Below are 10,860 nucleotides of genomic sequence, written 5' to 3' on the forward strand. Positions count from 1 at the left end.
TTCAGGAATTTTTCTGTCAGCTGTTTCCATGTCCTTATGCTAGCCTTAGGTTGGTTATTTAACCACCTCTTGGCTTGGTCTTTTACAGCAAATGGAAATAGTAATAATCTGTAGACATCCTGATCTACTTTCTTATCATGTACTGTGTCAGCAATTTGTAAAAACTGTGCCAGAAACTCTGTAGGTTCTTCCTGTGGAAGACCGGAATACTGGCAGCTTTGCTGCACCATGATAATGAGCTGAGGATTCAACTCAAAGCTACTGACTCCAATGGAGGGTATGCAGATACTACTCACATATGAAGCAGTAGAGGGGTTAGCATATGACCCCTGAGTCCTGGGTGGACTGTTCATTTCCACTTAGATCCATGATGGAGAAAGGGAGATGATGTAAAATAAAAAATTTATTTTTATTTATTTATTTATTTATTTAATTATTTCAAATATAAAATAAATTAAAATAAAATAAATAAAAATAGGTGAAGATTTTCGAAAAAAATGAGGAGAGAGAAAGTGGTTAGGAAGTTTTGAAAAAGTTATGAATTGAAAAAGATTTTAAATTTTGAAAAAAAATCTGAATTTTAAAAAATAATTTTCGAAAATTTGTTTTTAAAAATAGAGAGAAAAGATATTTTTGAATTTAAAGAGGAAAGAGAGAAACAATAAGATAGCCCAAGATTTAAAATTTTTAGATCTAATGCTCCTTGTTTTCGAAAATTCTGGAGGGAAAACACCAAGGAACACCAAACTTAAAAAATTTAAGATCAAGACGCAAGGAAAACTCAAGAACACTTTGAAGACTCGCAAGAACACAAGAACATGAAGAAGGAACACCAAACTTAAAATTTTTAGAAAACCAAAATAAAATTTTTGAAAAACAAAGGAAAACCAACCAGAAAACACCAAACTTAAAGTTTGGCACGAGATTTAATAGAAAAATTATTTTTGAAAAATTTTTGAAAAGAAAATAAAAGACTCTGACCCAAAAGACAAAAATTTCCTAATCTAAGCAACAAGATTCACTGTCAGTTGTTCAAACTCAAACAATCCCCGGCAACGGCGCCAAAAACTTGGTGCACGAATTGTAAATCACACTTTTTACAACTCGTACCACTAACCAGCAAGTGCACTGAGTCGTCCAAGTAATACTTTACGTGAGTAAGGGTCGATCCCACGGAGATTGTTGGCTTGAAGCAATCTATGGTTATCTTGTAACTCTTAGTCAGGAAACCAATAAAATAATTCACTTATCAAATTTGATTGCAAGGAATAAAAGGGCAGAACACAAATTATACTTGTATGCACTGATGGAGAGTATGTTGGAGTTTTGGAGATGCTTTGTCTTCTGAAATTCTGCTTTCCTCTGTTTTCTGATTCACACATGCACGTCCTCCTATGGCAAGCTGTGTGTTGGGGGATCACCGTTGTCAATGGCTACCATCCATCCTTCCAGTGAAAAGGGTCCAGGTGCGCTGTCACCGCACGTCTAATCATTTGCAGGTTCTCAGTCGTACCAGAATAGGATTTACTATCCTTTTGCATCTGTCACTACACCCAGCACTCGCGAGTTTGAAGCTCGTCATAGTCATTCAATCCCTGAATCCTACTCGGAATACCACAGACAAGGTTTAGACTTTCCGGATTCTCTTGAATGTTGCCATCAATCTAGCTTATACCACGAAGATTTCGATTAAGAGATCTAAGAGATATTCATTCATTCTATGGTGGAACGTAAGTGGTTGTCAGGCACGCATTCGTGGAGGAATGATGATGATTGTCACGTTCATCACATTCATATTGAAGTTCGAATGGATATCTTAGATAGGAACACGCATGTTTGAATGGAAAACAGAAATACTTGCATTAATTCATCGAGACACAGCAAAGCTCCTCACCCCCAACAATGGAGTTTAGAGACTCATGCCGTCAAAAGGTACAAAGTTCAGATCTAAAATGTCATGAGATACAAAACAAGTCTCTAAAAGTTGTTTAAATACTAGACTAGTAAACTAGGTTTACAGAAAATGAGTAAACTAAGATGGATGGTGCAGAAATCCACTTCTGGGGCCCACTTGGTGTGTGCTGGGGCTGAGACTTAAGCTAATCACGTGCATAGGGCTGTTTTGGGCGTTCAACGCCAGCTTTGGATCCTTTTCTGGCGTTGAACTCCAACTTGTAACTTGTTTCTGGCGCTGGATGCCAGACAGTAGCATGGAACTGGGGTTGAACGCAAGTTTACGTCCTCTATCCTTGAGCAAAGTATGGACTACTATATATTGCTGGAAAGCCCTGGATGTCTACTTTCCAATGCAATTTGAAGTGCGCCATTTGAAGTTCTGCAACTCCAGAAAATCCACTTTGAGTGCAGGGAGGTCAGAATCCAACAACATCAGCATTCCTTTTTCAGCCTGAATCAGATTTTTGCTTAGCTCCCTCAATTTCAGCCAGAAAATACCTGAAATCACAGAAAAACACACAAACTCATAGTAAAGTCCAGAAATATGAATTTTGCGAAAAATCCCATGGACGCGTACGCGTACTGTGCGCGTACACGCCGAAGGGCGCACGTGATTTTTTAAGAACAAAACGTGACCAGTGATTTCAGGCAGTTGCAGGCCCTGTTTTGGGGCAGAATTCTAGAGGGAAAAGCTTAAGAAGACCAAGGATTAGGGGGTTGGGACAATTAGTGATAATTCTAGATATTTTGGGTAGTTAGTTACATTTTTTTTAGAGAGAGAAACTCCAACTTCTCTCTAGGATTTTACTCTCTCCATTGCAATTCTCCTTGGAATTCTTGGTTAGATCCATTGCTAATTAACTTTTACTTTGATGCAAGTTGTAGATCTACTCTTCTTCTACTCTCAATTAAGTGCTATTTTTATTCATTCATTTGGATCTAGATTTGTGACTTTGTTACTTTGAATTTTGGTTAATGAATTGAGGAATTTTATTCAATTGCTTGATTGTTGAAGATTGCTTGGATTAGATAGCTTCAATTCAATTCTTTTTTCTCAATTACATCATGTCTTCTATGATTGCCTACCAATTGTTTGTGATAATGACAACCCTAGTTATGGAGTAGATTTCTCTTACTTGGCTTAGGGGTTGAGTTATGGGAGACACTTGAGTTGTGGATATCAATTGTTGATTAGGAATTGAGAATTGCTAATTGACTTGGAGTGCACTAAAGCTAGACTTTCCTAGGGTGAGATTAGGACTTGTGACTCAAGTTAGTTACTCTCATTTGACTTTCCTCCATTATTAGAGGGTTAACTAAGTGAAGCAATAATCAACTCTTTTCACAATTGAAGGAAACTATAATGATGGAACTTCTAATACTTACCCTTAGCCAAGGCTCTTATCTCAATTAATTGTTGTTTACTTTTGTTAACTTGAATTCTTGCACCAACTCTCAAAACCACAAAAGACTTCCTAATCAATGATGAGCATTCTAAGGGAATTCCTAGGGAGAATGACCCGGGATTGATACTCTCGGTCATAGATTTTAGAATTGTTTGATGCAATATTTGTGTGTTGGTTAGACTATACTCACGATTGGATTCATTGCTAATTTCTAACCGGCATAAGAATGTTACGTTCATCAAAATGGCGCCGTTGTCGGGAAATTTGCTTATGTGTGCCATTCTATTGGTTAGTGTGAATATGTTAATATGTGGATACTTGCATTTCTCTCTTGATTGTTTGTTTGTTTGATTGTTAGTTAGGATTAATCTTTGCTTAAATACCACTTGATGTCATGGGCTTCTTATCTCCTTCATTGTATGACGCGTTCACAACCGAATCCGAGCTTAGCACCGTTTGATTCGGAAATTGAAAGAACTTTGCTTCATATTAGGCAAGCTCGGAGGCGGTTAGACTTTGAGAAAGGTGAAAAGGTTTTTACCATATCACCGTCATCCAAAGAAGGCACTAACTACTCTTCCGTTGATACTACTAATAGTTCTTCTTTTGATCTAGGTGTTGACAATATGGCCGCTCCAGGGAGAGTTACTCTCAAGGAAGTGGGTGCACCGGACTTTGTTCTCCAACCTCTTCATGTGCTTCATCCAAACTTGAATGCAAACTTTGAACTCAAGACCGCTCTCATCAATCTTCTACCAAAGTTCCATGGACTTCCCGCACAAGATCAGTTAGACACCTCAAGGACTTTCATAGTGTATGCTCAACCACTAGGCGGGAAGGATCCGATGAAGTAGCCATATGGTTGTTTGGCTTTCCTTTCTCTCTTGAGGGAAGAGCCAAGGAGTGGTTTTATATCTTGCCTAGTGATGTTGTCTCCGATTAGGACTTTCTTAGAAGAGAATTCCTTGATAAATTCATGCCCGTAGAAATGACGGACAAGCTAAGGAAGGAAATCTCATGTATTGTACAAGATGAAATGGAAACCCTATACGAATATTGGGAATGGTTTCGCAAACTTCTTAACTCATGTCCAAACCACATGATTGACACTCAAGTATTGCTTAGCTATGTGTGCCAAGGCATGAGGGAGCAAGATAAGAATCTATTGGATGCCTCAAGCAACGGTTCTTTGTCAAAGTATAGGATGGCGGAGGAGGCATGGCAACTCATTACCGACTTGGCCGAATCCACTCAACATGCTAGACGGAGAATCAACCACCCAAAGGCCGTGAATGAAATCTCTTCTAGTGGTGAGACTGCCAACCTTACCAAGACCTTGTGTGAGATGACAAGTCTTCTAAAGCAACTCCAAGTGAATCAACCACAACCTCCACCATCTCTTCAACACCAACAAAGCCAACAATTGGTCCCTGATGCCAGGGCATTTTGGCCAGTTTCACTGACCTTTTCTTTACTGTTTTTAGGGTAGTTTCATGCATTCTCTTAGGAAATAAGGTAGTTTTGGGTAGATATTCACTTACACTTGGATTCAAGCATACATTGTGCATTTTACATCATTTCATGAGGATTTTGCATGAGTTTAGTGACAAATTGTATGCTGCATTACCCATGACTTGGACTAGAACTTTGATGCACTCTATTGCCTGATTTCAGGACCAAAGGAAGCAAGGAATGTGAGGTAACTTGCAGAGTTAATGAGAAAAGTGACTGCCAATAACGCTCTCGAAGCCATCATTACCCACGTTAAGAGTCACGTTAACTAAGTTAACGTGAACTCTAATGTGAAGAAGGGAATTTGAGCCAACGTTAGTGACACTTAACATTATCACTAATGTTGGCCAATACTCACAAGTGGCCACGTTAGAGTCCACGTTAACTTAGTTAACGTGGCCTCTAACGTTAAAAAGGGGAAAAGAAGCAAACGTTAGTGACATACAACATTGTCACTAACGTTTGCCTAAGTGCACAATGCCACGTTAACTCCTTGGTTAACGTGGAAGCTAACGTGAAGAGGCAAGAGTGGTCGACAACGTTAGTGACACCCAACATTGTCACTAACGTTGGAAGCAACCACACAACCCCAAGGAGCCACGTTAACTTCCACGTCAACTTAGTTAACGTGGAGGCTAACGTGAGAGAAGAAGGTGATGGCCAATGTTAGTGACACTCAACATTGTCACTAACGTTGGAAGGAGCCACACAAGCCACTATGAGCCACGTTAACTCCCACGTTAACTTAGTTAACGTGGAAGCTAACGTGGATGAGTAAAAGATGAGCCAACATTAGTGACACTCAACATTGTCACTAACGTTGGGAATGGCTAAGCAATGCCACGTTAAAGAGCTATGTTAACTAAGTTAACGTGGGCTCTAACGTGAGACATGGGGGCACATTGGAACGTTAGTGACAATGTTGAGTGTCACTAACGTTCTCGAAGGATGGCAAGCCCACGTTAAAGAGCCACATTAACTAAGTTAACGTGGGCTCTAACGTAGGAGCAATGGGGGCTTTTCAACGTTATTGGGAAAGTTAAGCCCCAATAACGTGTGCAAAGGACCTAGAGGAAACGTTAGTGAGAAAGTTGATTGTCACTAATGTTCTCGAACTCATATTTTCACTAAACGTTAACACCCCTAACGCCCTGAGCTCAAGTCTCTGCCCACTTCACACTTTCTCTCTGCAAGTAAAGCCAAGCCCAAATGAAGAAAAGAACTGCTTCAAATTCAAGATCCAAAGGCCCAAGACTTGAAGAGCCAACTAGAATATGAGAAGAGTAGTATATATAGGAGTAGCTTTGAATTATTTTGGAGAGTTCCGGGAGTTGGAAAATAGCATAGAACGACTTCCTGTATTTACTTTCTCTACACTTCTTGTTTTCATTATGTATTCTCCATCTTTGTTTTCATTTTCTAGAGCTATGAACAACTAAACCCCTTTCATTGGGTTAGGGAGCTCTGTTGTAATTTGATGGATCAATACTAATTTTCATTATTCTTCTTCCATCTTTTCTCTTGATTTTACTTGAAAGCTTTCGATCTTCATCCAATTGGATAGTGATCTTGGAAAAGAAACTATTCATACTTGGATCTCTTCTGAACCTTGGAAGAGGAATGAAGAGATCAAGCTAGAAATGCTTTCTCATGCTGGACCAAATTGGGTTTGGATGGATATGTGACTATAATCCTCTCAATACTTGATTTGGGAAATGCATGTGGTATAATCAGTGACCATACTTCATCTCTTCTCATGAGCAATTGACCAAGGAATTGGCTATTGATCAGGATTTGAGAGATTTAATTACAAGAAATTGTAATTCAATCACTTAAGATTGCCAAGGAGATCAATGAGTGCATTGATTGTGGAAGAGATGAAAATGAGATTGATCCGGAGAATGCAACATCTCCTAAGCCCAATGAATTCCCCATTTCTGATCTTACCCATTCTCTTTAATTTCTGTCATTTACATTTATGAGTAATTCCCCCATTCCCATTTAAGATTTTGCAATTTACTTTCTGCCATTTACTTTCCCGCCATTTAATTTTCTGCAATTCTCAACTCAATTTCTGATTCGCTCAACTAGAACATTCATCTAATTAAAGTTGCTTGATCAATCAATCCTTGTGGGATTCGACCTCACTCTATTGTGAGTTTTTACTTGACGACAAATTCGGTACACTTGCCGAAGAAAATTTGTTATGAGACAAGTTTTTCGTGCATCAAGTTTATGGCGCCGTTGCCGGGGATTGATTGTGCATCAACAATGATTAGATTGGAGGATAACTAGATTGAGCATTTTATTTTTGTTTGATTTAAAATTTTGTTTGAGTTAATTACTTCCTGTTTTAGTTAATTTCTTCCCTTCCCCCTTCTTTTTTTACTTTGTTATTTACATTTCATCTCACTAACCCACTAACTGTTTGATATATTGCATCACTCACACTAACAGTAATTCTGACAGATATACTTTCTGCACCTATTCTCTTTGCTTGTACTTGTTGGTTGTATGACAGGGAGAAGAAGCGGAGCTTCAACTTCCTTTGATTCTGAACCTGAGAGAACCTTCCTTAGACTAAGAAGGGAAGCAAGAGACAAACGTGTAGTTGGTGCTGAAGAAGAGGAGGAACACTTTGAGGAATACTTTGAACCAAACATGGAAGAAAACATGGAAAACCATCATGAAGAAGAGGCTCACAACCATGGCGGAAGAGGTCGAGCAAATCATGCTGGGGAGGATAGAAGAGTTTTAGGCTCTTACATCAACCCAAACCCAGGAAACTGTGGGAGTAGCATTCAAAAGCCAACCATCCATGCCAACAATTTTGAACTGAAGCCACAGCTCATCACCCTTGTGCAGAACAACTGTTCGTTCGGAGGAAGTGTCCAAGAGGACCCAAATCAACATTTAACCACCTTCCTGAGAATATGTGACACAGTGAAGTCTAATTGTGTTCATCCTGACGCCTATAGACTGCTTTTATTTCCATTCTCACTCAGGGATAAGGCAGCCAAGTGGCTGGAATCTTTCCCAAGGGAAAGCTTGACAACTTGGGAAGACGTGGTGAACAAATTCTTAGCAAGATTTTACCCTCCTCAAAGAATCAATAGGCTGAGAGCTGAGGTCCAGACCTTCAGGCAACAAGATGGTGAAACTCTATATGAGGCATGGGAGAGGTTTAAGGACCTGACAAGGAGGTGTCCACCTGACATGTTCAACGAATGGGTGCAGCGGCACATTTTCTATGAAGGGCTCTCTTATGAGTCAAAGAAGGCTGTAGACCATTCATCCGAAGGATCTTTGAACAAGAAGAAAACCATTGAGGAGGCTATAGATGTCATTGAAACAGTAGCAGAGAATGACTACTTCTACGCTTTCGAAAGAGGGAACACAAGAGGAGTAATGGAGCTAAACAATGTAGATGCTCTGTTGGCCCAAAACAAGCTCATTACCCAGCAGTTGGCTGACCTCACCAAGAAGATGGAGAGAAACCAAGTAGCAGCAATCTCCACTTCATCAATAACCCAAGAAGGAATGAATGAAGAAGCAGAGGGTAGTTAGGAGCAAGCCAACTACATTGGGAATTCACCTAGGCAGAACCATGATCCATACTCCAAGAATTACAACCCTGGATGGAGGAATCACCCAAACTTTGGGTAGGGAAATCAACAAGACCAAAGCCTTGATCAAAGGCGCCCAAATCCAAACAATGCAGCTCACCAACACTTCACATCTAGACCATATCAACATCCCAATAACAACACCTCTCCACATTCATATCATGGCCAGAACAACCCTCCTCAACCTGACCTATCATCATTTGATGAAAGAATCTCAAGGATTGAAAATCTACTTGAAGGCATATGCAAGGATATCCAAGACAACAAGGTGTTCAAAGAGGAAGTGCGAGCCAGTTTCAAGAACCAGGGAGATACAATCAAGAGGTTGGAATCTCAAGTAGGATATCTCTCTGAGCAAATTCCCAAACCTACAGATGGATTCCCAAGTGACACAGAGAAGAATCCGAGAGGTGAAACAAAGAAAGTAAGATGGGAAGATTGCAAGATGGTCACTATAAGTGATAAGGAGACTGAGGACAAGCCAAGCAAGCTGTCAGAACAGCTTGAAGATACCTCAACAGAGAAGGAGGAAAAAGAATACCAAGAACCAGAAATATCAAAACAGGAGATGCTGAGACTTTATGCACGTTTTCCACAACTACTCAATGGTGCTGTGGAGAAGAGAATATACTCAAGATTTCTTGACTTGTTTGCATCTTTGCATGTGAACATACCATTCATCAAGACTATCCAACAAATGCCTGCATATATCAAGTATATGAAGGAACTTCTTCCTAGGAAAAGCTCACTCAAGGGAGGCCAGACTATAGTGATGAACAAGGGGTACAGTGCCCTCATTCAACCGCAGTTGCCTACGAAAAGAAAAGATCCAGGGAGTTTTCATGTCCCTTGTGCCATAGGAGAAACAATGTTTGATAGAGCACTCTGCAATTTGGGAGCAAGCATCAACTTAATGCCCTTAGCCCTGGTGAAGAGACTACAGATCAATGAGATATTGCCCACAGATGTGGTCATCAGGCTGGCTGACAAAACTCAAAAACAAGCAATAGGGGTGGTGGAAAATGTGTTGTTAAAGGTTGGGAAATACTACCTCCCAACAGACTTTGTCATCTAGGACATGGAGGAGAGTCACACTCACCCAATCATATTGGGAAGACCATTCCTAGCTACAGCCAGAGCACTCATAGATGTGGAGCGAGGGGAGCTAATATTGAGGATCCATGATGAACAACTCAGCTTCAATGTCTTCAAACTCTCCCAAGAAGCTGACCAAGAAAATAAAGAACCAAGCAATGATCATAATGAGATGCTGACAGAGGAAACAAGCACTGAGGCACCACCAACGCATCCGAAAACCCCATTGAATGATGAACAAGGCAAACAGCAATCATCACAGCTCAAGGAGAAGCTGGAGGAACCTAAACCACCAGAGGCATGTGAAGATAACAACAAAATGCACTTAGAAGAAGAAGTCGCCAAGAGCAGGGAAACATCAAAAGAGACAAAGAAGAAGGTACCAAGGGGGTGGAGGAACAAGAAGATCCCCACGGAAGATTTCTCTCCAGGAGATAAAGTGATCTCAGCTTACTTCCCAGATATCCCACCTGATCTCCCCACTGTACCATCTCAGTTACCTAAGGTCTTCACTATTAACAGAGTCCTCTCCTTGGAACATGTGGAGATCATTGATACAACCAATGGATATAAGTCCAAGGCAAGAGAGGAGGACTTGAAGCATTATCAACCTCCCTGATGAAGAAGAAACGTCAAGCTAGTGACGCTAAAGAAGCGCTTCATGGGAGGCAACCCATGTTTTATTAGCTTTTATTATTGAATAAGTCAATATTCATGAATACCAACCCAAACTTGGTGAAGTCCTTATATTGCAGTATATAGTGAAAAACAAGTTCGGTGTTCAAAGCGTACCAAGAAAGCATGAATGCAACAGAGAGCATGCTAGTCTTGGAGCTTTGAACAAGACTTTTGATCACAGTGCTCTAAACTAAGTTTGGTGTCACCCCATGGTGCCACCAAAATGCATATAAGGATACACAGTTAGTTAGTTAGTTGGAGTTCATGAATAAACAATCTCATCTTTTCATCTCTTTATTATTTTAGCCGTAAAAATTTAAAGTGATTTCTTTTTGTGATAATTCTTACTTTTCTTATTTTGTCTTTATAGGGAAAGGAAAGGAACATTGAAAGAGATTGATTGGATAATTTAATGGGAAAGGTTCGGCCAATTCATGAAGAGGGCACTACACACGTGCCTCAAGGGGAGTGCATTGGGAATGGTTGCCATGCAACATTGGAGGAAGAACAAACTTGGAAAGCGAACCAACTCCATCATAAAGTTGAGAATCCTCGTGCTTACTCCATATAAAACCCCATCCGTTCAT

The 10,860-nt window shown here is 40.1% G+C and overlaps 1 non-coding gene across 1 annotated transcript; it reads right to left on the minus strand.

Moving 5' to 3' along the window:
* Positions 1 to 7,988: 7,988 nt before the first annotated feature.
* On the minus strand, positions 7,989 to 8,092 carry LOC148580126 (small nucleolar RNA R71). The gene has a single exon (XR_015896591.1). It is a non-coding gene; the product is annotated as a small nucleolar RNA R71 (small nucleolar RNA).
* Positions 8,093 to 10,860: the final 2,768 nt, after the last annotated feature.

This window comes from Arachis ipaensis, chromosome B10 (genome assembly GCF_059453495.1).
Source record: "Arachis ipaensis isolate K30076 ecotype BB chromosome B10, ASM5945349v1, whole genome shotgun sequence".
Lineage (NCBI taxonomy): Eukaryota > Viridiplantae > Streptophyta > Magnoliopsida > Fabales > Fabaceae > Arachis > Arachis ipaensis.